Source organism: Lathamus discolor, chromosome 3 (assembly GCF_037157495.1).
Source record: "Lathamus discolor isolate bLatDis1 chromosome 3, bLatDis1.hap1, whole genome shotgun sequence".
Classification (NCBI taxonomy): domain Eukaryota; kingdom Metazoa; phylum Chordata; class Aves; order Psittaciformes; family Psittacidae; genus Lathamus; species Lathamus discolor.
In genome coordinates, this window is record NC_088886.1 from 107764442 (window position 1) to 107791231 (window position 26790).

General features: G+C 39.1%; 1 long non-coding RNA gene across 1 annotated transcript in view; it reads left to right on the forward strand.

Annotated features, from left to right (window-relative positions):
- The window catches only part of LOC136010237 (uncharacterized), a 180358-nt gene that overhangs the window by 97888 nt on the left and 55680 nt on the right, over positions 1-26790 (forward strand). The gene's annotated exons all lie outside the window — the stretch shown is intronic.

Consider the following 26790-nt stretch of genomic DNA (forward strand, 5'->3'; position numbering starts at 1 on the left):
TATCTGTGGTGACGTTCACACTACATTTTTTGCCATATGCATCTAATATCTGTTTTGTAGTTAATTTCACCTGGAATAATTTTCTAGGTAGAGTGATTTTTGTCTTTGTAAAGGTGACTTATACATGGGCTTTTAGAACTCTTTTTTACTTAATTTTGATTTGGTAATGTATGACCTAAATACTTATTTCTTTACATTCACTGATTCTGCCAACATCTCTTATTTTTAAAGTTGTATCCAGCATCATAGAGCAGGCTTCACATTGATGTATTGATGCCTGGGTGCCAAAAATCAATCATCATTAAGGTTAGGAAATATTTATCCTCATAACATCTACAAGTAAGAAAAGTTGTGCTGTGCTCATCTGTCTGATGGCAAACCCTGAGATACAGAGGTGTGAGATAGCATTTCCAGGATAGGACAAGGAATCTGCTGAAGCCCAGAGACATGAACCCCAAACCAGGGCTCAGGCCTGACCATTGGTCTTCTCTGAGACCTCATTGTCTTGGAGTCTAACCGTCCAAGGTAGCATGTAGCCTTCATGTACCTGATTCATTAACTTCATTTCAGCTTAGTCCCACAGGCTTCACAAGACTCATGTTCTGAAGTGTGTTGGGAAGCTGGAAAGAAAAGGTAGCGTCCGTGAGGAGGAATATAATTAACCTGTGAGTGAACATCAAGGCCAAGCAAGGCAGTTTTAAATGTTTAATTAACTTGGAACCAGCAGTGATTTTATTTTTTTTTTTTAATTTCCTTTGAAAATCCTGTTAGTTTGGGTGGGGGGAAAGGTAATTATTTCTTTTCAGCTGATCCTTGCTTGACATCTTGTAATGTAGAGGGAGAAGGTAAAGCAACTTGTAATTCTTCAGCTAATTGTCAAAGTCCTTTAGCTTTTGGAAACCTACTTAACTTGGGGCTGCTCAGAAGCATTAAAATGCTATTTGACAATCAGGATTTGTATATCACATCTTTTCATTTGCGTACCAGTAGTTAGAAAACCTATCATTACACTGAAGTATAATTTGGAGCTTTTCCATATTCATGACATTGTGTGAGGTTGGAAAACAAATGCCATCTCAATACAGTACAATTACTGATCACATGGAGTGACTGATCTTTAATTGGTTTTAAATTAGAATCTTCTATTTCATTCACTTGCAGAGAACTGCTGAAGCTTCAGGTAAGGAGAAAAAAAAAACGTGTAATATTTTCTAAGAAACTATAAAAACACCATTTTGTGGTATTAGCTTTAAAGTGACTTTGGGCCCCATTATTGTAGACCAGGATAAAGACTTTGTAGCAGATCACTGCCAATTAAAAAAGATCTCTGGTACTTCATGATTGCTAATAAGTTATTTTTGGTTATATTCAAGAAAAGTCAAATTTTTTTAATTGTCTTTTTAATTTTTTTTTTTAAGTGAAGGCTTCTTTAATGATACTTTAAATCCCTCATAATTAAACCTCTACTGCAGTTAAAAATATTGTCAGCATTTCTGCTTAAGCCTACCTTTTTGAAGGATGAATGGCAGTGAAAATTTGTTCAAGTTGCTACATAGTATACCTTCGGGGTAAGCTACAGAAGTTTTTTTTTTTTTTTTATCAATTTTGGAGACTATTCTGATACAGAAAAGAAATTTGGTACAATGGGTTTCCAGCATCTGCCTTTATATAATGAGACAACAATCTGGGTTTGCTTTTTTTTTCAGTGTGCAATTGTTTAACTGCTTTTTAATGTATAATATCTATCAGAATATGACTCAGCAGCCCTAGTCCCCTTGGTGCCTGATAAACTTAGATCTAGTTACTTCTCTGAAGGAGTCCAATTGGATTTGTAGAAAGGGAAAAAGTGGAAAACCCCCTAAACTTTCAAATCTTAACTTCCAAACCTTCCTCAACCAGAGTCTGGCTACTGTTTGAATTCTACTTTTTTAAATTTTATTTTATGTATGTATTGCATGCATAATGTATGTATGTATTTATTTATTTTATACAGAACGTGCAGGACTGATGTATTTTTGTTGTGCTTACTAAAGAGAACTGAAAATACTGAAGTGGGTGGGTTTGTCTGATAAAGGCAATGCAACCTACTGCGCCAGGCTACAGCCCTGTTGGAACAAAGGAAATCCGCAGCTTAATTTAGTGCCATTGTGTCTTCACACACTGATCACCATACATGGGAAAGGCTGTAGGGTTCCATTTCAAAGACCCAACCTAATGCTTCAAAAATAGGAGAAACTGGAGCCTTTTAGATTTTTCACATGCCAAAATAGCTTTTCCTTTTAACACAGTGTTTCTTGGATCCATGTTCCCTTAGAGAGCTGCAGATGGAGGAGGGGCGAAAGCTGCATATTCCCACTTCCAAGGCAAGGTGTGAAGAAGCTTTTTTGTAGCATCTTGTAAAGTTGTTTTCACAAGTGTCTGTGACAATTTTCTAGTGCAAATGTAAAAGAGGCAACTGGGGGAAATGCTCTGCTTGACCCGCTGGTCACGTATAAGTATCTAGTAGAATACGGCCTTGAGTAGCTTGAGCTGCAGTGACCATAAGGTGGTGACTGGATTGAGGATTTGGAGGATATGTGGGAAGGTGAGCAGCAGAGGTAAGACCCTGGCTTTCAAGAAAGCAGACTTGAGCTTTTTTAGGAAATTGCTGGGCAGAATGAAGAATGGTGCCCAGGAGACATAGATGAATTTTTAAGAAATCTGGTTTAAAGCTGCTGTTTTGCAGGAAGACTGGAAATTCTAGCAAGTTTGGCTAAACAAGGAGCTTCTCTGTGAACTAAAATGCAAAAAGAGAGCGTACGAAATGGAAACAGTATGTGATAGAGGAGTTGAAAAGCATTGCTCAAGCAAAAAGGAAGAAAATCAAAGGTTCCGGATCAGCTGGAGCTCTAAAGAAAAGCCAAAAAAAGCAGCAAAAAGGGATTTTACAAGTATACATGTAAGGAGAGGGTGTTCAAGGAGACTATTTTTCCATACATGAATGATGGAGGTGAACTAACTGTAGATGGTGCAGAAAGGCTGTAATTGTCCAATTATTTTTGTATATCAGTTTTCACAGGAAAAAACTATTCTCAGACTTCTGTGTCCATCAATAAGCCTCAGAATGAAGAAAGGCTGTCAGTAGTGGGGAAGCAACAGGTTAGGGCTATATAAAGAAGCTGCATATCTTCAAATCTGGGCCAATATGGCATATTCATAAAGCTGCTAGACCTGGTTGATGTGATTACTGTCATCTGTAAACTGTGGTGAGTGGGGTGACCCCTGATGGCTGGAAAAAGGTAGATGTTATGTTTGTCTTCAAGGAAGGCAGCTGAGGTCCCTCTGAGGTGCACAGAGGGAGCTGTGATAGCACGATTTTAGGGGTAGATTTGAACATAATGAAGCCAGGCTCTTTTCAGTGGTGCTAGAACCCACAGCAAGGAGTAAGAGCCAAAACCTGCTTTGAAAGAGTTTGGTTGGATGTGACACAATGTTTTTCACCAAGTAGACCTGGACAGACAAACAATGGACTCTGTCTTTGGATGTTTTCACGTAGACATGGCAAACCTGACACAAATTTCTGCTTCTCTGCAGCTGGCAGTTTTGCACTGTCTCACAGAAACCATAGCTTGTGTTTTGGTCTTCAGCCCTAGTGATCCAGAAAGATTTTTTTTTTTTTTTTTTCTGACACTGCCTTTCCCCAACCCCCTTGGGAATGTGATATATCCATATACACTTTTTTTTTTTTTTTCCTTAAACCATAAAGAGGTGGCTTAAAAGCTCTGACTGAAGGATAGTAAAAGGTTTTTGTATTCAGGCACTGAGAAAGTGCTAAAACCTTGACTGGTGTAACTGGTTCTCAAATACCAGTTTGTTCCCAGCTGTTTGAAGATTCCCAAGATTGCTCTGAACCATCAATTTTTAAAGAGTCCTGAGGAAAAAAGTCTGATAAAGGCCTTCTTCAGAATGTTGGTGCCATGCTGTGAAAGCCTTTGATCAAGTCTAATTTGTTAATCTTCATAACTCCTCCAGCTACTTAAATCAATATTCTTCCGTACATAGGAAGAGTTAATCCTAAAGGCAGTTTTCAGAATTTCTTCTTTAAAAAAAGATAACCACTTCCCACACTCTTTACGTCCAGTTCAAGCTACATTTGTCAGCTAAGTGATTCGGGATTCCTCACACAGATGTAAGAAATTTTTCTCTTTTTATGTTTGTGCAGAGATTTATGCAGTTAACTCATGGCATGCCTGGGAGTTTCATCTCAAAATGACTCTGTAGTGGCTGAAGACTAGATCTTCTCCCTGCTATTCTACTAAATGCAGATTATTCCAATTGTCTCTTGAGAATAGTAAGTGGTTAAAATCAGACAGCAGAAGCAGTAGTGACAGCATAGCTGTCTTGTGAATGGATGGCTTTTAGCAAAGCCACGTCCAGGCTCTGACAATGTTGTATGTAAGATGAGAAACGCAGGTGTAGCAGCTGTAGTGTAGCTTCCCTTTAGGCGCCTCCAGGTTTGTTTGCAAAGGTGTGCAAGAAAGAAATATATCATTAGAAAAGTTGAGAAAACACCAGCTGTAACAAATTAAGGCTATTATTTATTTCTATTTGTTCTTTATGCACTGATTGCTGCTTCTGATAATGCATAATGCAAATAAACCATGGTCTGTCTGTTGAAGTATCTGAACAAGATGAGCAAACTTTTGTTGTCTTTGGTGTGGAAATGATATCTATGTGGTTATGTGCCTCAATGCTACAGAAAAATGTTTTAGGCTCTGCTGATATCGTTAATAAGGGAGTAATAAGAAATTGTTGATATCATACAATCGTACAACAGTTAGGGTTGGAAAGGACCTTAAGATCATCTAGCTCCAACCCCTCTGCCATGGGCAGGGACACCTCACACTAAACCGTGTCACCTAAGGCTCTGTCCAACCTGGCCTTGAGCACCCCTCGAACACACCTCACCACCCTTACAGTAAAGAACTTCCTCCTTATATCCAATCTAAACTTCCCCTGTTTAAGTTTGAACCCGTTACCCCTTGTCCTGTCATTACAGTCCCTAATGAAGAGTCCCTCCCCAGCATCCTTATAGACCCCCTTCAGATACTAGAAGGCTGTTATGAGGTCTCCACGCAGACTTCTCTTCTCCAGGCTGAACAGCCACAACTTTCTCAGCCTATCTTCATACAGGAGGTGCTCCAGTCCCCTGATCATCCTCGTGGCCCTCCTCTGGACTTGTTCCAACAGTTTCATGTCCTTTTTATGTTGAGGACACCAGAACTGCTCACAATACTCCAAGTGAGGTCTCACGAGAGCAGATTAGAGGGGCAGGATCACCTCCTTCAACCTGCTGGTCACATTCCTCTTGCTGCAGCCCAGGACATGGTTGGCTTTCTGGACTGCAAGTGCACACCGTAAGCCGACTCACGTTAAGTTTCTCATTGACCAACACCCCCAAGTCCTTCTCTGCAGGGCTGCTCTGAATCTCTTCTCTGCCCAACCTGTAGCTGTGCCTGGGATTGCTCTGACCCAGGTGTAGGACCTTGCTTGCGCTTGTCATGGTTAAACTTCATAAGGTTGGCATCAGCCCACCTCACAAGTGTCTCAAGGTCCCTCTGGATGGCATCCCTTCCCTCCAGCTCATCAACTGGACCACACAGCTTGGTGTCATCAGCAAACTTGCTGAGGGTGCACTCAATCCCACTGTCCACACCACTGACACAGATGTTGAACATGACCAGTCCCAACACTGATCCCTGAGGGACACCACTCATTACTGGTCTCCAGCCAGACATTGAGCCATTGACCACAACTCTTAGTGTGTGGCCATCCAGCCAGTTCTTTATCCACTGAGTGGTTCATCCATCAAATTGATGTCTCTCCAATTCAGAGACAAAGATGTCATGCGGGACAGTGTCAAATGTTTTGCACAAGTCCAGGTAGTTGACATCAACTGCTCTACCTTTGTCCATCAGTTCTGTAGCCCCATCATAGAAGACCACCAAATTGGTCAGGCAGGATTTCCCCTTAGTGAAGCCATGCTGGCTGTCACCAACCACCTTGTTGTTTTTCATGTGCCCTAGCATGCCTTCCAGGAGAACGTGCTCCGAGATTTTGCCAGGCACAGAGGTGAGACTGACTGGTCTGTAATTTCCTGGGTCTTCCATTTTCCTCTTCTTGAAAATGGGGGTTATATTTCCCATTTTCCAGTCATCAGGAACTTCACCTGACTGCCATGATTTTTCAAATATAATGGACAGTGGCTTTATCCTAGTGGTGTAATACACAACTATCATTAGCTGAGAAAAAATGGATCTCAAGTAAGGGAAGAAAGCTTATTTAGCTAGTGAAGAATGTTGGGGAATTGTATGTATACTTCTAGCACATTTGTCTTGGCAGGGATAAGATAAGATATGAGGGAAGTTTAGAAAATGGCACTAAACAATGTGTTGAATTTTGTAGGAAAAAGTATTAAAAGCCTTGCATCATTAAAAGGAATTTTCAGTGTGATTCTGTGTTTTTTATTCAGGGCATGTGAAAGCAGTGATGGTAGTTGAGTGTCACAGAGGAGTAAAACCCAGTGTCATGGTATGTGAGACATTAGATGTGAAGAATTTCAAATGAGATGTGAAAGGTCATTTTGTTAGTGGAGACAAAAGTTTTGGTCTGCATTTTGATTGAGAGAAAAAGGAAGGAAAATGTGTTGTAATAAGCAGTTTTAGTAAGGTTTGCAGGCTTCAAGTTTTCAAATGATTCATTATAATACTGTTAGAAAGGAAAATAAGTTCACTTTGAGCAGCAGAGTGACAATATGTGGTTGGGAATCTACATAATAAAAAAATATATGCTATGAAGAAGGAAGGTCATTCCTCTTACAGAAACTGCCTTTTTTAATTCACTCTGGCCCGCAGTACTTAGCTAGTTTTTAGTGAAACGTCTTCTCATTGCCATTCTATTTGGAGTAAGCAAGTGTTATGGTAGGGAATTCTGGATGGTACAGGGATTGCTTATTTTAATTAATTAAATGAATTGAACAATAGATGATTCTGAGATTAAAAGCAAAGCGTCCTTTAATTTCCCTTGTATTATGTTTTCTATGTCTACAGTGCTATGTGCCTGTATATAATGTAGAACCAGATGGAAATGATAAGTGATCTGATTGTCTTGGAAGTTTATCTGAACAGTCTAAGAATCCTGATTTAGAGGTGTTAGTAGCTTTACTTATTATTTTAAGGTAAAGGTGAGTTGAGTAACAAATTATATAAGTGCAATTTTGGCATAATATAGTGCTGCATTCTTTCACAAATGCTGACATGCAGGTTCCTCTATTAGGAAATAACCTATTTTATTGTTCATGATCACAAAAATATTAAGTTATTTTATGCCCAGCTATAAAACGTTCTGTTGTTTATTTTGGGGTCCATTCTCCCCTGTTTCTGGAAGATTGCATTTACTTTGCTTATTATACAGCTTTCTTTTTTATTATTATATAAAACTCAAAATATTTTCACATTTCAAGTGCAATTAAACAGGACATCTGTTACACTGGGAACATGAGATAACATTTTCATTATGCTGAAAAGATTTTTCTGTGTATAACTAAGCCATTATTTGCATTACCACTTGCATATTGAAAAGTACTCATCATTAAAGAGTCAACACACATACCAAAGACGGTAGTACTAGCTGCAGTGTTAAAGCATTCTGTCTCTGGAGCAGGAAACTGTCAGTTGTAATCACATATCTATTGGTAAATTATGCCTTGTAAGAGCAGGTGATGCATGTCCATGGCTCCAACCATTTATTGTGGCGGTTGCAGTCCTTTCCACTGAAACAGTCTTTGATGTCGATTCCTTCACAATAAGAAACTCAGCATGGCTGAGGTGATACAGGTAGTGGAGAACAAGAATTTGCTAGCTGAACTTGGTGTGAAAGCTGAAATTAAGGCCACACAACTACAGTCTACAGGGTGTCACCTTGAAAAACCATGAAATAAGAGAGAATTGGAGCTCTGGGGAAAATGCAGTAATTGAACAATTGGAGCCTGACCAAGAGTCCCACAGCTGGAAAGTGGCAAGAAAATCAGGGAATAGGGGACTCAAAATGGAGCTGCATCTGGCTTTGTAGCAATTATATGTGCTTGGGTTATATTCATCCCTTTCATCATTGCACACATGAGATAGTGCCAGAGATTAATTTGTTTCACTGTGGATTCTATATAAACTTATTTTTGATGTAGCTCTGAGGCATGTTTAGCATATTTTATATAGAGCTCTAGTGTAAGCATAGAGGGAAAAAAAAGGGAATTAAGAGTCACAAAAACCAGACTAAATGCCGGACAATGCATTTGAGAAAGGACTGTATTTTCAGTATAATACATTCCCTTCCAGCTGAGTTGACTATTCCTTATCTTGGAGAGTTTGGAGATCTATAACAATAATTATCATACATTACCTAAAATAGCATATTTTCAGTTTGTTTGTTTGTTTATGCATTAGATTTTTCATGTTCTGTAGGGAAATACCTGTAGTAGCAATGTAGTAGAAAGTATTAAGATATCAGATAACAGAATAATTTGTTGGGAGCAACCTCTGGAAGGCATCTGGCCTGACGCCTTGCTCAAAACATGTCTGGCTTCAAAATCTGTTCCAGCTTCAAAATTAGATCATGCTGCCCAGTTGAGCCTTGAGCATCTCCAAGGATGTGATATTTCACAACTTCTAAAGGTTCCAGTGTCTGACAACCCCCACTATGAACTTTTTTTTTTTTGTGTGGTGGTTTCCAACATTAAGGTCGCCCCTGAGCTGCCTCCTCTAATGGTTGAACAAACCCAGCTCTCAGCTTCTCCTCATATCTGCCATGGTAGCCTTTGATCACCTTGGTGACCCTCCAGTGGGTTAACTCCAGGGCATTGATGTCTTTCCCATTCTTGGGACCACAAATTTTGGCCATAGTACTCCAGATTAGTGGATTACTATTACTCATTAGTGGAAAACAGAGGGGAACATTCCCTTTCTGATATAAGATATAGATGTTGATAATGGAGGTCCAAAGTGTAAATGATGCTGGGATTTGAGACTATTTTTCTAGAAATTTGCATGCTTATTTGTAGCCCGGATACTGTGCATCAGTATATAGAGCTGTCTATTTGTATCTATTGATGTTTACAGTCTGGAAATAAGGTGTGTGTTCCTGTGTGCAGAATTGATGCACAGTTTGTATTTTTGAATACAAATCAGGGTTTCAAGTTCCTTTCACAATTAAGGAGTACTTTAGTCTTGACTATCGGCTCTGATTTGCATATTAAAGAGCATTCTTCCTTTACATATTTAGCAGGTGCTATGGAGATCTGTTTTATAGCTTTGTCAGGTAATTAAGAGCCTCATGACCTTGCCCCCCATTCAGAACCCAGGGTGTAAATTGAAATGTGTTGGAAAAACTGTTATTTCCTGGAAGCTTTCACTCTGATCTGCTCCCTACATCTGTGATATCCCTAGTTTCAGTCAGATTGATTAGCCACTCTCACTTCTAACCAATGAATCGTGTTGTTAATGATCAGAGCTAATAATTGTTTTATCTAAGTGAGCAAAATCCACATTATCCATTGTTCTGGTTGTGGTTATGAGTTGTGACGGACAGCTGTCATGCGAATGAGCACACATCTCCTGGCAAATGCATAATTGCACCCTTTAATTTTTATTTTTCCCCTCATTAGAGCAAACTGTGAAGCCTTCAGCGAAGAAGTGCTGGGTGAAGTACTTAGTAAATGGCCATTACCTTCAGAGGGATGAAGAGAGATGGCACAAATTGTAAACTGCTGTTTCAAACCAAGGGAAACCCTACAGGGAATAGGGAAGGGAGATTAATTCTACCACTTGATGTCAGTATATGCTCACTCTTAGAACTGGACAGAATTTTTGTTTTCCTTGTCAGGGAGACTTCTGGGTAAAGACAATTTGCCCATTTTCCTGCGTGTTCCCTTCTGTCAAGATTTTATTGATGCTGCCAATTGATTGAAGAAGTAGGACAACACTGTTGAGGACAATTCTCAAATTTCCTCACAGGTGACACATGCCTTCCCTTGAAGAAGAGACTGCTCTGGCATAACAGAGTAATGGCTTTCTAGACTTACGATATTTTTGGAGGACTTCCCAGATGAGAGCTCATTACTTCTCGAGGCACTTATCTGCATTCTTAATGTGACTAGCTGAAGTCTGTCCTCTCAGAGATTTGGAGTGACCTCAGCCATTCATGATTTCTTTGGCAGTCTGTTGAGAAAACGTCCTCCTCATTGAACATTATTTCTGTAGTAGACCACTTTTTGGGGCCTCTTCTCCCACTCCTTTTCCTCCATCGAACTGTGGTAGAACTATCAGAAAACTCCACTTTCGCTGAGTTTGGCTCCTCTCTCTGCCCTCAGCTTTCCTCTTCAGCAACTGCAATACAGAAGTAGGCAGTGAGCTGACTTTGGGGCTTCTGTGCATTTACACCGGCAGGGGAGGCAGTTGTATCAAGTATTTCATGTCTAACCTGGGCATCTTTGGGAAAAATTTCCTCTTTGCTTTCCACAAGGCTGAGCCTATCATTACATTTACTAATTGTCCTATGAGTACTTTTCTGCTCTAAGTGCTTCTTTTATTGTTAATGTGAGCTATTTCTTTGATAATATAGTCCATCAGAAAGTGAATTGAGATTTAAATGGAAATCTATTTAGTTTTAAATAGTTTAATTTTTCTCAAACTGAAAATGCTGTTCTGGAATATCATTAAGTGCTTGGTTGTAACTGGAAGATGATTTTAAATTTCCTGAGTCTGTATGTTCGCAAACATTTATTTGCATATCAAAATAATTAGATTCTCTTCAGATAATGAGTGCATTTGACTTGGTGTAGATATCTAATAGTCCTTTAAATCTCCTTTAAGACATTTGCATTAATTGTAATAAATCACTCATTTAAACTGGACATGGTTTTAAGCAGAAAACAGTGTCATTGTTGGGGCTTTGAAAGCTGCTGGAAGGAAAAAGCTACTTATGCTACTGAAACGGAATTTGATTTCATAGCTGGACGTAAGAATGCGTTAAGGGTTTCCCTGTAACTTTAGTAAAGCAAGATCATCATTGGCATTGCAGCCAGTTAGATGCCTCGGAGACTGGACCCTGACCAATGCACCTGCTGGTGCAGGAGGTATTCTTTAAATGTTTACAGTTTAAAGTAGGTACGTATAAGAAATGCAAACAAAGTGAAAATATTGTTAGGTTCGGACCTAGGGCACCCAGCCAAAAACATTTGAGTAAAAGTTCCAGTGTGTTTGAATGCAATTGGACACTGTAAGAGTGAAAATGTGTTTTAGTTCTGTGAAAATCTGTTTGCAAGACAGTAGGAAATCCCAAGTTGCACTTTAAAGTTAAACCCATGAAAATGGCTGTGGGATTCAAATCTGGTTTTAAAAAAAGAAATCAGGTTTTGGATGCACCAGCACTTGGTGACTTGTTCAGAGGCTGCTAAAATCAAACACAGTTTGAGCATCTGTGCGGGTGCCTCTGTTTGCGGTGGAGAGAGGCCTTCATTACCACAAATACCTCAAAGGGATACAAAAATGCCACATGCTACCCAGCCCAGATCTACCTGTGTTAATGGGCTGCCCCAAAAGAAGGGTGAATGTTCTTTCCTCTTCCCTGGTAATGTTGCTTCCTTTCTCCACCATCTGTTATCCTTTTAGTATCAAAGCACAAAACATTAGGTAGTCATGATGCATTTTTCTGCTGCTCAGCTATTTGCTGTCTGGTTCTTTACTTGATGGTTGTTATGGGATATTTACTGGAAGACAATGCCACTCTGGGATTTAGAGTCAAGCTAAATTATTAGTATCTTAGTATCTCATTATTCGTCTTTCTTCTATGAGTCAGCACCATTTTCAAAGCACCATCTGGCACCATGGAATCAACACTCCTGCATGCTACAGTCATTAATAACAATTTGCTGATGTGCATGTGTTGGCAATCATTTAGCCTTGGGTGATTTGAGAAACAGTGCCCTAGAAGTCAAGGCAAAGTTGAGAAGGCCATCACCATCAGCTTCTCTTGCAGATGATGTCTCTGCTGGAGATTTATTTTGTAGCTATAGCAACCTGATATCCCGGTATGTAGGTGGACCGGGAGCAGTCTGCTTGGGCTACGCTTGTCCAGCTGCTAATCAGGAGAAAAATTTCCTTTGTGAGATGAACCCAAGTAACATAGAAGAGTGCTACCGGTCTGTGGTCCCTTCTTCTGCATGTGATCTGCTACCCACTGACCCATTTCAGGTACCTGACACGTTGTTCCCTCCTAGAGAAACCCTCCAATCACTGCCATGATCTTTTCTGCAGACCTCAATTCAGATGGTTTTGTAAAGGAAATGGGCATAGGCTGCAAGATAAAAATAAGACTTGTTCTTGAATTAGGCCTGTGTTTTTTAAATAGCCCAGTGAAAGCCATTGTGGGAAATATTTTATGCTTTTGTGGTAGGAGCATCAGAGTGTACATTTCACAGACTTTACTGCTAAGGTTAGACAGGCATCTCTCAAATGATCGCTGATAGTTTATTACCACACTGAGAATCCTGATACTTAACAGAAGCAAGGCAATAACAGCAGGAATCTCACAAAAGAGCTGCTCTTCTAAATGAACAAACCCGTCATACTTGCAACTTTAGAGGTAAAAACTACCGTATCCAAGTATACATTTTATACCCTCTGCCTTGGTAGTGTGCCTTTGACTTAATATACCTTAATTTGTTGGTTAACATTTGAAGAAGTTACACATATTAACATTTAACAGAGCTGCAGCACAGCTTAAAAATTAACTTTTCAACATCTTCAGAAACGTGATCTTATGGTGGTTGATGTTACAAGCAATTGAAGCTATGTCATTCAGCAATTAAAGTAACATTAATGTATTATGATATTCATTGTTACTATTCTGTGCAACCTTTGCTGTACTGAAGTGAAATTTTTAGATACTTGCTTTGATTTTGTGTATAAGAACCTAAGACTCTTATGTCCGCTAGAGAAATTAACACATTTTTCATTAAACTCTTAAGGATAGAAATGGTTTGTACATGAACACAATTGTTACTGTAAAATGCCTTTATATAAATATCAAATATCTTTATGTAGTCAATACTAACTCTTTGCAGGTTGAATGCATGTGGTGCCTGTTAGCATTAGTCAAACCCTGTCCCCATTAATATGGACTGAACAGTTTTGGGCAGGAGATGTTGGAGGTAGCAGTCTTTGCTATTTGAAAAGACACTTTCTGTGTGTTTATGTGATGCTTAGAGTTTTGTATGATATAAACTTCATTTTGTACATGTTATAAAATTTCACTGGTAGTGTGGAAAATAGTTCCCAGAATATGGGGATCTTCATCAGGCTTATAGTTTATGTAATAGACAACAGGAAAGTAATTTTGATGAATATATGTCTTCAGAGAGCTATCCCACCATCGTTAGCGTTCATTGGAAAACAATTAATAAGCTTCAGGAATGTTTAACATGTAAAACATTTTACTTCGTGGCTTCGCTTACAAGAATGACAGAAATTTTGATGCATGATCTTTCCCACATTTGTTCTTTACCATTCAGTAAAAGGAGGAGTGGGAGAGGCAAATGATACAAACTATAAATCAAACAGGGAAAAGCATTTACATAAGTGAGAAAATATGCAAGAACCTAATCTTAGTGGGTGTTACCACTCTGTGAATTTTGGGACTGTCTGTTAGGAGTCAGTACTTTCTGTTCTCTGTTTTCTCCTTTTGTGTCATCTTTGTAACTCTCAGTTGCTTGTCTCTCCAAAAGACCTTAAAGTATTTATTCTTTCTGGTGGCTGATTAGCGTAGGAAGTTCCACGTTAACATCAGGAAGAACTTCTTTACTGTAAGAGTGACAGAGCACTGGAACAGGTTGCCCAGGGGGGTTGTGGAGTCTCCTACACTGGAGATATTCAAGGCCCGCCTGGACAAGTTCCTGTGTGATGTACTGTAGGTTACCCTGCTCTTGCAGGGGGGTTGGACTAGATGATCTTTTGAGGTCCCTTCCAACCCTTGGGATTCTGTGGATTAGTCTCTGAAGACATGTGTGCTCTTGCTATACTAGCAGCTAGTATTGATGCAAAACTGTAAGATTATAAGAAACCATTTGTGACATGTGGGCTCTTATGTCAGCTAAGCTTTTCTGAAATAAATGCTATTGAATAAGAGTATTTGTAGGTCCTAATATTACCTGTTACCAAAAAAGCCACTATGAAAGAGTGCCCTTTTTTTTTTTCTTTTTTTATTTTTGACACCATCCCAGTAGCAGAGAATCCACCTCACCCTATGACATCTCCTTCTAGTTGTCAATTGCCCCACTATTTAAAAGCTGGCCTTTATTTCTAGTTTTGTTTTGTTGAGATACCCTGGATCATTTACAGTTTGGAATGTTGTATTAAAGGATTGTTAGTGTATTGTAGATGGCAAGAGGACACTGATCAAGCTACCACTTAACCTTTCATTTGATAAACTAAATGGATTGATCTCTTCAAATCTTTTACTCTAAGACATGTTTTCCAGCCTTTTACTTCTCTATGGGCGTTGATAGCTTGTGAAGATTTGATGCTTTGGAAATGAGACCCTGTTCATTGAGTCTGGAGTAAAATGGCTTGTTTTTTTGGGGCTTTTGAAGCCCTTCATGCATCCACCTGTGCACAAAACAATTTTTTTCTTGTGTGTTTCAGGTTGTTTTGGCAGACTGTAGATGTTTGATTTGAAATGGTTGCCAGGCTTGACTTAAATCAATATGAGGGAGATGGAAATGTATTTCAGGATGTTTCTTTGCTGGTCAATAAAATGTTATACCCTGTGTCATCAGAAAATGCTGAAATCAGCTTTGAAGAAGCAGAAAAATGCAACTGTGGCAGATGCAATTATAGTGATTTGCTGCTCTAAATCACCTCCTGTGTAGAGGGGTAAAATGGAAGTTAAAATAACAGAAAAGAGGTGTTTCTGTTCCTCAAAATCTGTGTTTTAGGAGGTAATGTACGGTAACAAGAAGCTTATGTGACCTTTAGGTAATGAAGAAATGGGAAGGACATCAGATGCTTCATCAATGAAATCAGTGACATTTCATGTTAATTGAATTAAAGGAAAACTGTCCTAGAAATTGCCAGTGGAAGTTTACTTCTCGAGGGGTTTGTCCCTATCATGACACAGGGAATGAAATTGAACTGAATGTTGTTGCTTGGTTTTGTTGTTTTCTTGTTTTTTTTTTTCTTTTACTGTTACATTTGGATGAAAATGGTGATCTAATTGCCTGAAAAGTGTTACTTTCCAATCTAATTATTTTCCTGTTAACACAGATTATGAAGCTTGTAACCAGTGAAGCTTCTGGGCCATGATATGACTGCAAAAGTAAGAAGAAAATGAATTTCCCTTCATTTTGCTTGTCTGCCACAAGAGCTGGCATAAATCTTTCAAGTTCACTTTGACAGAGACTGTGCAAGTTCACCTTGTAGGGTTTTTCAATGAACCACGAGGCTGGTGCAGCATTTTGGAAAGATGATTTTAGTAAAACCTGCAATGTCTGTGAGTGACACCTAAACTAACAAAACAAGTTATCTGGAGTAAGGCTACTGTTGCAGCATCTCTGGCAGTGTAGCACTCAAGACAGGCTTCTAATAGCGAAAGATGGTGCCCCCTGATTCTGATTATTTGTTTGGAAAATGTAAAATGCACGTTAGTTTTCACAAGACTCTTGTGAACCAGTAATTTATTGTATTTTTATTTTTTTTTTAAGTTGGAACTAAATCTGTGTTCCTAAGCTTTCGCTCATGCAGCACTGAGTTTAAAAAGAGAGAACTGAAGTTATCCTGACTATATGAATTCCCAAGTTCTCCATCTTTATCACCACTCAACCTTTCGGAAAAGTCAGATGGGTATAATGGAGTTGAATTTACTTCCCTGTGCAAATAAAATATCAAATGCTGTAGATTTTTGGGAACTGGTGCATGTGACTGTTGTGTAAACAAAACAACACACTTGAAGCAGAGAGATTACTCAGGTTACGACCATTCAAATACAAATATTATTTCTAAAATAGGCAAATAAACCCAACGACACATTGTAAGTGGTGTTCCTCAATATGGGGATTGTTTGACTACAGAGATGTGTACTTACCAAGTGACAAGTTAATTAATGTTGTTATAAGCTGTTGGCATCCTCATATTAAGAAAAAATACCATTTTTCTACACTCTGCTATCCAGTTGCATGTGTTGGTTGGCATGGGAGCCTTGTGTGTTCTGAAGCCCTACCGCATTCCTGGGGTGGGATTTCTGCACCACTGCATGAATGGTGCAAGGTCCATAAAGCCTGACTAGTTTTGGGTAAGATGCTGCTGTTTGTGGAAGGAGCAGAGCAATGCTGGAAATTGCTTAGGTCTTGACACATTCTTGGGGGCAAAGGAAACAGAAGTTGCTGACCTATATCAGTAGGGTTGACTGCTTATAATAAAAAAGGATTGCATATGTGCTGTGGAAATGGTAAGTGTTAAGAAAGGATTTACAGGAATATGGAAGAGTGCATGCTCTGTTTTGGCAAATAAACTATCATCAGTGAAAGTACATATCAGAAACTAATATTGAGCTTTTCGGCTGAGCCCAGAATGTTCCAAATTACTGTGAAGAAGTTGTCAAATGTTATTAGATTGACTGTAATATTTCTGCTTTTTACATGTCCATTCATTTGCCTGCTGGAAAATATGCATCTTTGTTTCTGCTCAAGTCTCAAATTTCCTACCTTTTTTCATATTTTTTCAAAGCTACATGGTATGGTTCTGCAGCTGTGATATTTATTAGAGGCACCTTGGTGACTACAGGGGAACTGCTTTGAATAAAGTGAGAATTTCAAAAATATAGAAAACAAAATGAAGAGAGCAAGTCTAGTGTCAGAGATGTCCATCTTCTAAAGCCCGTGGTGCTTATTGAGAAAAACAATTTTCCAATGTATACAGAAATCCACTGTGAAGGGCTTTGCTGTCAGTTTGAGGTCAGCATGCAGGATTTGTTTTGAAATGTTCGTGGTTTAGATATTCAGGTATCTGATACATACCTGGTCATGAACAAAGAAATCCTTGAAGAGCAGTGCTGCTGCCTGAATTTGGAACAAACAAGGTAAGGAATGAGCAACCTATTCTTGGATTTTCCAACTCAACAGCCCTTTGATGGCAGGTTTGAAGCAGGACACAGTTCAGACTGCTTCTGCAAAGAAAGGGTGCTTGTAAGTTAGAGTGGAAAGGCATCAGTGGCTGTTAGATTTGAGTACTGACAGGAACTGCTCATGTGTCCTCAGGTCTGGCCAGAAACCAAACACAGACTTGCCCAACAGAAGTGGAAACCTGCAGGAACCTGATCTCAACCTCCTTTACTTTAACTCTTCAAAGTATGATTTTTTTTTTTTTTTTCCTTTTTTGCATTCAGTGCCTTCAAGGCACGTCAATATGCACAGGTCATTAGGAGCAGAGTACTGGATTTTAAATATAATTACTGAATTTTTGCTTCTGAACTCCTGCCTGGACTTCTAACCCAGCATCTTATCAGAAATCATAGAATCATAGAATAGTTAGGGTTGGAAAGGACCTCAAGATCATCTAGTTCCAACCCCCACGCCATGGGCAGGGACACCTCTCACTAAACCATGTCACCCAAGGCTTTGTCCAATCTTGCTTTGAACACTGCCAGGGATGGAGCATTCACAGCTTCCCTGGGCAGCCCATTCCAGTGCCTCACCACCCTAACAGTAAAGAATTTCTTCCTTACATCCAATCTAAACTTCCCCTGTTTAAGTTTCAACCCATTACCCCTTGTTCTGTCACTACAGTCCCTAATGAAGAGTCCCTCCCCAGCATCCTTATAGGCCCCCTTCAGATACTGGAAGGCTGCTATGAGGTCTCCACGCAGACTTCTCCAGGCTGAACAGCCACAACTTCCTCAGCCTGTCTTCATACGGGAGGTGCTCCAGTCCCCTGATCATCCTCGTGGCCCTCCTCTGGACTTGTTCCAGCAGTTCCATGTCCTTTTTATGTTGAGGACACCAGAACTGCACACAATGCTCCAAGTGGGGTCTCACGAGAGCAGAGTAGAGGGGCAGGATCACCTCCTTCGACCTGCTGGTCACGCTTCTTTTGATGCAGCCCAGGATACGGTTGGCTTTCTGGGCTGCGAGCGCACACTGAAGCAGGCTCATGTTCATTTTCTCATCAACCAGCACCCCCAAATCCTCCTCTGAGGGCTGCTCCGAATCTCTTCTCTGCCCAGCCTGTAGCTGTGCCTGGGATTGCTCTGACCCAGGTGTAGGACCATACACTTGGCATGGTTAAACTTCTCTCATTTCAAAGTTGTTTTTATTTTTATTTTTAAATTTTTGCCCTGATCAATCTTCTTCCCACCCAAACCTGTTGCTGTGGCATTTGAGGATCAGTTATCCCAATTAGTGTTACTGTTTTTCCTTTTATGGAGCATTCTTCAGGATTGGATTAATAAACTGTATCCACTTACAACAAACTGGCAATTGTTTGGGTCCCCACCAATTATCGCAGAGCTCTAGCAGGAAAGTGCTTTGTGGCTGTGGCCTATAACAAATAAATTTTATGAAATCTTTGCAAATGGAAGACTTGTATTTTAATTAAGGCCCTAATTTAGGTTACAGTTGCCTGTGGAAATACAGCAACTTTTGTATATTTATAGGTATATTATGTTGTGGTACCAATAGGCTTTTTTTTATAATATCTTACCAAGTTTTATTTTATATGATGAGATTTCCAACTGTATATATTGGTATTTTGTATACATTTAAAGGCGATGATATATGGTGTGAGAATTTGCGTCTTTAAAGGTTTGTGTTTCTAAAAATGTACTTTTGTAAAATTCATACTGATAAAAAGTACAGATGTTAGGTCTTCATTATAACATCAGTAGAAAAGAGAAAGTTTGAACTGAACTCTTTCTGGTTATATTGAATATTTTGGAAGTATGAGCTGTGAATTTTAAGTGTTTAAGTACCCACCAGTCCAATACAGGGAGCTGGCAAAGGTTGATAAAGGTTTGAATTGGAAGTGTAAGTGAAGCAGTGTATTTACTGTTTAAATTGTACCAGGGACTTACAGAAATAAAGTCTCTCAAAATGTTGAATTTAATTTTTACATGTTGAATAGAAATATAATAGATTTTGGGGTTAGGGAAGCTTAACATGGCATGTGGTACAAAGGTGCAAAGACATTGATACATTTATACAACTGGAGTTATTTATCTCTGAGAAAAGTTTTAGAGGAAATGGGGCCAATATATTTGAACTACATCAAATCTGTTAGGAGATCAGTGTTGATTATTTGGTTGAGTCTGTTGTGCAGAACAGAAGTAAAACTTACGCTGACTGAACAGACTGCAGGAACATGTGGGAAGGTGTGATTGTATGCACAGTACTGATTATAATCTCAGCACTTGTAAAAAGCAGTATGAAGTATAGGATGATGTAAAGCAAGAAAAATAATTAGCTTGATCACTTTATGCTTCAGTGTATGTGATAATAGGACCGTATGAAGACCATTACCTCAGGTGTATGATAGCATTTGATTTTAAACACATTTTTTGTGCCTGAATGCTGTTACAAGTCCTTTCTGTTCCTGAAGATATTCCTCAGTCTACTGAGAATAGGTGAGAGTCTCGTCTTACGCTCTGTAGCTGGCTCAGCCTGATCTGCAGTGAATCCAGCTACTTGGTGTCTCCGAAACTAATGTCTGTCCCTCGATATTTAAATGCATTCTCTGTCAGTTGTAATGTTCCTACTGAATCCAACTGCAGAGTGCCCAAGCAAAGACAGAACCTTTTATTTCCCCCAGAAAATAATTATTTTGATGCACTAAGTAATAAAAAAAGGTGCTTTTAGGTTAATATTATGGCTGGTATAGATCTAGAAGATATAGAGCTGTATATGCCAGTGTATGCTATGTGTAGGTATTGATTCCACTTGGGATGGGAGTTACTGAGGATGCTACATAAATGATCAAGAGCAAGCCTGAACCAGAGGTGATATGTTGTAACACTCACACATTGTAGCAGATCCAGAAGAGTCACGGTTCTCTTCTTTCTACTTTACTTTTACTGGTTTTCACTTTTCTAAATTAGCAGGTGCTGACTTCTATCTATTCATCACTCAAAGGCATCTCTTTTATTGGAGAGCACATTATTTCAAAATGTTGAATTGGAACCACATGACCTGACCTGGAGGGAGGTGTGTTCTGTGTCAGCAGAGCTGCTAAGATGGTCTATTCAGAGAGGTTTTTGGTGGCTACAAAGGGAAAGATGCTAAGCAAAACCAACAAATATTTTGAAGCACAGTATGTCAGACAGTTAAAAGCCAATGCAAATGCTTAAGATCTAGCAATATTGAACTAAGTACTGCATATTGCCACTCTGCTAAAACAATGCATCATGAAGTTATAAACAAAATGATTTGAACAATTCTTCAGTGCTATTAGGAATAGTAACCTGCTTTGCTAGATTAGAAGAAGGTGGGCAGAGAAAGAGTGAGTCTTGTCGGTGGTGGGAGCATTCTTAGTCATATCTTCACAAGGCTGTGTGCACAGCTCATTTCTTTACCTGGCAAGCGCTTCAGTTGTCATTTCCAGACAGGTGTTCGATTGGTTTGGGAGGCAAGATGTAATACTCGTAAATATTGTAATGACTTTTAATGCAGATCAAGTTTTTTCCAAGTGTTCTCCATTTATCACGTAGGCCTAGCCTCTATGATTCTTTTAAGTCTTGACGCCCTTCTTTCTTCTCATAACACACTATGCTTGAGGATATGTGGGTGAAAAAGAAAGAAAAACATGAAAATTAATTGAGTGCTTTGCTATTTAAGCTCTCAGATGTGGGCCTTCTCAAGGACGGCTCCTTTAGATTACGAGATCATTCTGCCATTTGTCTCACCTTGTTCTTTTCCACAGCTGCCTCTGTACTTCTTCATCCAAATGTATAAGCAGTGGGGTTGTTGACACTGTCATTGAAAATCCTCTTCTAGTCTGGCAACAGAGCTCTCAATTAAAGTATAAGGACTTTGTGTCTCCTGAGTTATTGTTCCAATCCTCACCTGTGAACTCCTGTGGATAGACATTGTATCTCAGTGCCAATTCGTTTCTTTATTTTTAATTTTGAGTATAAAGCAGAAAAGACTGATGACATTTTAAGTGATGCAATTTCTTAGTGGGGGGTCTCTTGATTGTGTAAATAATTTATGAGAGGTAAATACTGAACAGGGCCGGGAATTTACAGCTTAGGACTGAAATGAATAAAAGTAGTAGTTTGATTTTATAATAGAACATTGAAGTGTGTTCCTGAGAATGCTTCTCACCTTAAACAGGAAATGTTAGTGTCCAGAGAAGACTGATAGTATGTGGCAGACATTCAAGGCTTTGGCTACTCTCTTTTCATGGCATGTTGTATTTTACCTAGTGTTCTCACTAAACATAGTTGATCCTCACAGGGAGAAGGAGAAAAGGTATATTGAATAAAAACTGCATATTAAAAGGCCCTCAAGAGAGAAATCTATTAAAAATGGATTTGAAATAATACAGCAACAAAATGTATTAATGCTGCTGCACAAAATTTTTGAGTACTGGTGGGATATGCTCCAAATTAATAATAAAATCATATCATCCTGGCCCATGCTTCAGCTTTGTCAACTTCTGTACTGTTGAGAACTGTAGGGACATAAGGCAAATTCTCATTCATGTATCTCTCACAAAGGCATTGCGCCTTTGAGAACTTGTGCTAACACTTCAGGTCCTGAGCATGTTATTCCAGTGGTATAGCTATGCAGTGCTCAGCAAGAATGCAAGCCTCTGCACCTTATAGGCACATGCACAAGGAATTGGCTTGCAAAAGAGAAGGGAAAAGTGGCATGGGATATTCCCCTCCTAAATACTGAAGTGATTGTTGTTTTTTTTTTTTCTGTTTTCTTTATTTTTAATTCGAGTTTCAGCTGGACTAAACTACTCCAAACAGAGAATTTCAAGTAAAATATATTAACTGCAGTTCACAGGAACAACTTAACTTTAGCAGCTGCTGACTCTCACTGACAAAGCACATTCCCCCAAGGTAGTTCTGCTCTGATTCATAATATAATTGTAACAATTTAAAGAGCTGCCAGGTAGTACACAAGGGTATTTCACTGAGTATGCATAGCCATGGATTTGCCTATCAATTCACAACAAAAAATTCATAAACCAGAAGATTTTTAGATGAAGAAAAATAAGACAAAAGGTTTCACTTTTATGATTAATAAAATATTGCCCAGAGAATGTAAAGACATTTTAATAAACGGAGCCTGAGAGAGAGGATTGATGGCAGGAACACAACAAACACTCTAAGCAGATCATCTCTGGAGCACGTACTGCTTTTATGTGAAGCACAAGGCCAAGCCTACTGTAAGGTTCCAGATGCTTTCCTGTGCTTTGGAGATTCATAGATGCAGTAAATCCAATTCATCTGAGCTTTTGAGCAAGGTTTACAATTGCTTTGGGTCACTAGAGCGGAGCAAAGCAACCAAACCTTATGCATGAACGTGGGCTATAAATGCTAAAGAAATGAAGGGCATGGCATAATGGTATGTCCCTGAATCCTCTGCATAACTCACATATCTAAGGCCACAAGTGTGTGTGTGAGAGTAGCTGCATATCCAAATGGATGAATAAGTATGCAACAGTGCATACTCAATACATGGTTATGTGTTTGTGCCAGAGTGCACTGTTTGTGGGTGTTTCCTACTTTTAGTTCTTTTACCGTATTACTGAAGCAACTGCAACTGGTTAACTGGTTTTTAAAGCACTGGAAAACTGCAGGGTATGTTTCTGATAGTGCTGTAGGGCACTTTATGTAAAGAGTATGGGAAAAAATTTCAGCTCTTCATTTGCCCCTGCTATTCATAACAAAGGGGTTTGCAGGTTTTCACTCCTGCTTCCTCTTTATTCTCTTCTGCCTTATTTTCGAAGTTGTGACTCTCCATGTATTGAGTATATTTTTTTTTCCTCTATTGTAACTCAAATTTTATCGCTGTTAGTTACTGTATCAAACTGGCTAAGGGCTATTAGGCAATATCACGTACTATAACAGTAGTAAATCTTTAATTCTACTTATAATATGCAGAAAACTACAACCCATAAACTTTTTAAATGTTTGAGGCAAAAGAAAACCTGATGTTGCTGACAGTTTTATAATATTTACTTAAATGTTTCCGTACACATGGCAGAGTAAAACCAATGAGTAAGAGACTTTAAATGGAGCATATTAAGATTGCTTATTAAGTGAAATGTTCTGAAACTGTTGTAGTTGAGAATAAGGAATGTAAGATCATGTGAGCCCAATGAATAAGGTTTTTTCCTACCAGTCCTTAGATTGTGCTGCAGGATTTGTGACAGGCCCTGGCCAAACCATTGAGGCAGATGTACTTCATCTTACCTTAGCCATTCAGAGAGACTTAGAAGGCTCTTTACCTTTAAAAGCCATGTTTCATTAGATTATTCATTTAACCAAAATTAAATAAAACAGAATAAAATGAAGGATTAATACCCACCTTGCCCTTACCCATAGTGTTCTTGCAGGTCAGTTACTGCTTCCAAACATGGGTCCAATTGCCTCAGTTGCTTTTGGGGTCGTAGCAAACTGCTTCTTTGCCAGTGTTCCTTTGTGCAGCTGGACAATCCTGCCTTACTTGAGTCTCTGCTCCTCCTTAAAAATTCTTTCCTTCCTTGTTGGAAATCTTTGTGCAAAAAAGGATCGCTTAATCAAAGAAAGCATTTCCTCCCCCCTGCTCTCAGATAAAGACCAGTTCAGAAAGCTCTTTTCAGTTGGCTTGAGGTGCTGATCCTGTGTGAGACGCACTCATCTTTGGGGGCCAAGCAGTATCTCAATCTTACGGCACACCAGTCAGCCCCAGCTCTCTCTAGAAGACACTTGTGCTGTTCCTGGGGAATGTCCTCTTCTGTTGGCCCCATTGCTGGCTGTAAGTAGCCTTGCCACTGCTGCCTGACATCTAAGGGCTCTGCAAGGATAACCAGTCTCAACTCTTTTAAGTCCTTAACAGGACTTGAGAGGTTTCATCTCTTATTTCTATTGTTTCTTTAAGTAGAGAAAGGCTGTATTTTATTAGAAGTTTCCCCTCCATACAATTTTAAAAACATCTTTATTATAGCAGGACTATTCACAAAACTTTCTGTTTCAGTGAGATTTAAAAGGCTCTCTTCCTGCTTTGCCAGCTGCAGAACACCCTTCACCAAGGTCTGGACTCTGCTCTGGACATTGCATTTGCTGTTAATTAGTATGACAAAACTTTAGATGAAGCCACCATCTAAACTGTCTAATTGGACATACCATGGTTTCTTGAATGAGACTAGACATGTTGTTGCCCAGTAAGGCTCGTTTTAGGTGTTTGATTTGGAAAGCCTTTTCTTCCATACCATAGTGTCTGTATTCTACAGAGACAGTCAGGTAGGTACATCATCAACTTAGTACTGATAAGGTGAACTGCAGCAATTTATCACTGTCATGTACTATGATCACTTACTTTAAGTGAAACCTATTCTTGGGTAAGTGAAGCTGAATATTTTCCATTTGCTGCAGACTAGAGACATGCCTATCTGTAAATACTGCAGAACAACTTCTGTAAAACAACGATACACAGAAATGCAGCAACCCGCCTAGATTAATGAAATTGCTCTCTACAATTTGAGAAGGAGGGTTGTTTTTTTTTTCTATCAGTGCATGTTTTTCCTGAAAATTAAGCCACCTTTCTACAAGGGCCTATAGATGATGATTCCTTCATAACTTGTCTTGCTGTCTGGAATAATTTAGGGAAAAAAAAATTATGAATTGTTTGCCAGGGAATATATGACCATGCCAGGGTTTGGTATTTTCTTTTGTTTGGTGTCCCATAATGCTGTACGGAAGCTGGCAGCCAAGTTTATTAGTGTTGTACTGATATGTAAATAAGAGCATCTGTAATGTGGTTAGTTATAATAGCTTCAAATTAGGTAGTGCTTTGGTTTCCTGGTTACTAATCAGGCTATCTCTAATTGGGTACATGTCAAACTATCTGTGGGTTTCATTTTCCAGCTAGTCCACAGAAGTATGCTTATGATGGAAAGTGCTTGTGTCTCTGTAGTTAATTCACCTGAAATAGACCGGCTAATCTATTTTAAAATCTTAATAATCACAGTGATCTCTTATTCTGGATTGAAAGTAGCACACATCGAACCCCTTAATTTTTCTGGTGTCATTCTACTAAATTGTGTTGTGAAAGGTGTGCAAAAAGCTCATGATGGTCATCAGAGTCCAAATCTAAAACTGCTTCTTAAAATTGCTTCCTGTCAAAGAATGATTTATTATTTTAATTTTCACTACAGCAGTTAGGGTGGTAGAAAAGATTCTTTTGAATTACTTTTTTCATCTGACATAACCTCATTAGAGCTTTAAGGTATTTACTTTGCCAAAGCTATAACTAGTATCCACACCTTTCACCTGCCCCAGAGCTCTCCAGACTTCTTCTTTCTTTACCATTGTGATCTCCTACTTGATTTTACATGGTTTTAAAAGTTTTAAAACCTCCTGTAGGAGGAAAGTGTCAGCTTAAACTGTTGTTAATTCAGCTGAAACAGAGTGCAATGGGAAAACTGTAACAAAAATATATTATAGTGCTGCTGCCTTTCATCCTGGGCAGTCCTAAAATAAGTTCAGTACTTACTGAAGACCCATCCAGGAAGGTAGTCACGAGATATGACCAAATGTATGCAGTTCAATTCAGTCTTATAACACTGAATTTTGGCTGAAAGTTCAGTGCGGTTTGTTTCATGTTACAATGTGTGTACGTTCCTCCTGTCAAGGTGTGTCATGTCATTTCTCATCACAGACTCCCACACTATCAGTTATTTCAGCTCACTGTGCTAATGACCCATCTTATCTCTTCACCCCGTTTGTCTTTGCTGTTGCCTCTTCAGTTGACCTGCAGTGAGGCTTCATTTGCCTCACTCAAGGGTGGTTTTTTTTTGCCTGATTTGGTTCGCATCATGTTCTGTTATCAAATTATTTTTCCACTGCCAAGTGCCTTTACTTAGCCCATCACCTGCTCTCACTTGGCACTGGCTTCCCTTGTGTTTTCTTTGATACTGAGCCCAGTGCTGCCAACAAGTTTCTACCTCATCCACCATCTAATCTCAGTAAAGGCTTATTTTTTTCCAGAATGGGGATCTTTCTTTCCCCCTTCACTTTCTTTGCTCAGTACACAATGCTGCTGTGCTGTAGCAAGTTCTTACATCCCAGCAAAGCCCAGGTACAAACCTCCTGGCCAAGGTGGATTTCTCCATGGCAAGCTTGTTCTCCCATTATTTTGAAGGGTTTTTTTAGCTGAATGTGCCAACTTCACCATTATGGGAACAAGCTACTTCATTTTCTTTAGGGAAGAAATTCATAGTCCTTTTTCTGGCATGCTTAGGGAGGACTTGACAGAATTCTGACTGAGACTGGCCCATCGCTTATCACCTGCCTTTGCTTGATTTGAGCTACTTTTTTTCTTGGCTTGTAAGCTTTTTGGGAAGAAAGTTTTTCCTTTGCTCAGTTTTTGCATGAAGGTATCACAATGGGATTTGTAATGAGATACCTAGGTGGTAAAATAACACAAACATAATAATAATGATAATTAACTGCATGCTAATTAAAGTTCATTGTATGTGTTTGCAGCTTCCTTAGGGGCTC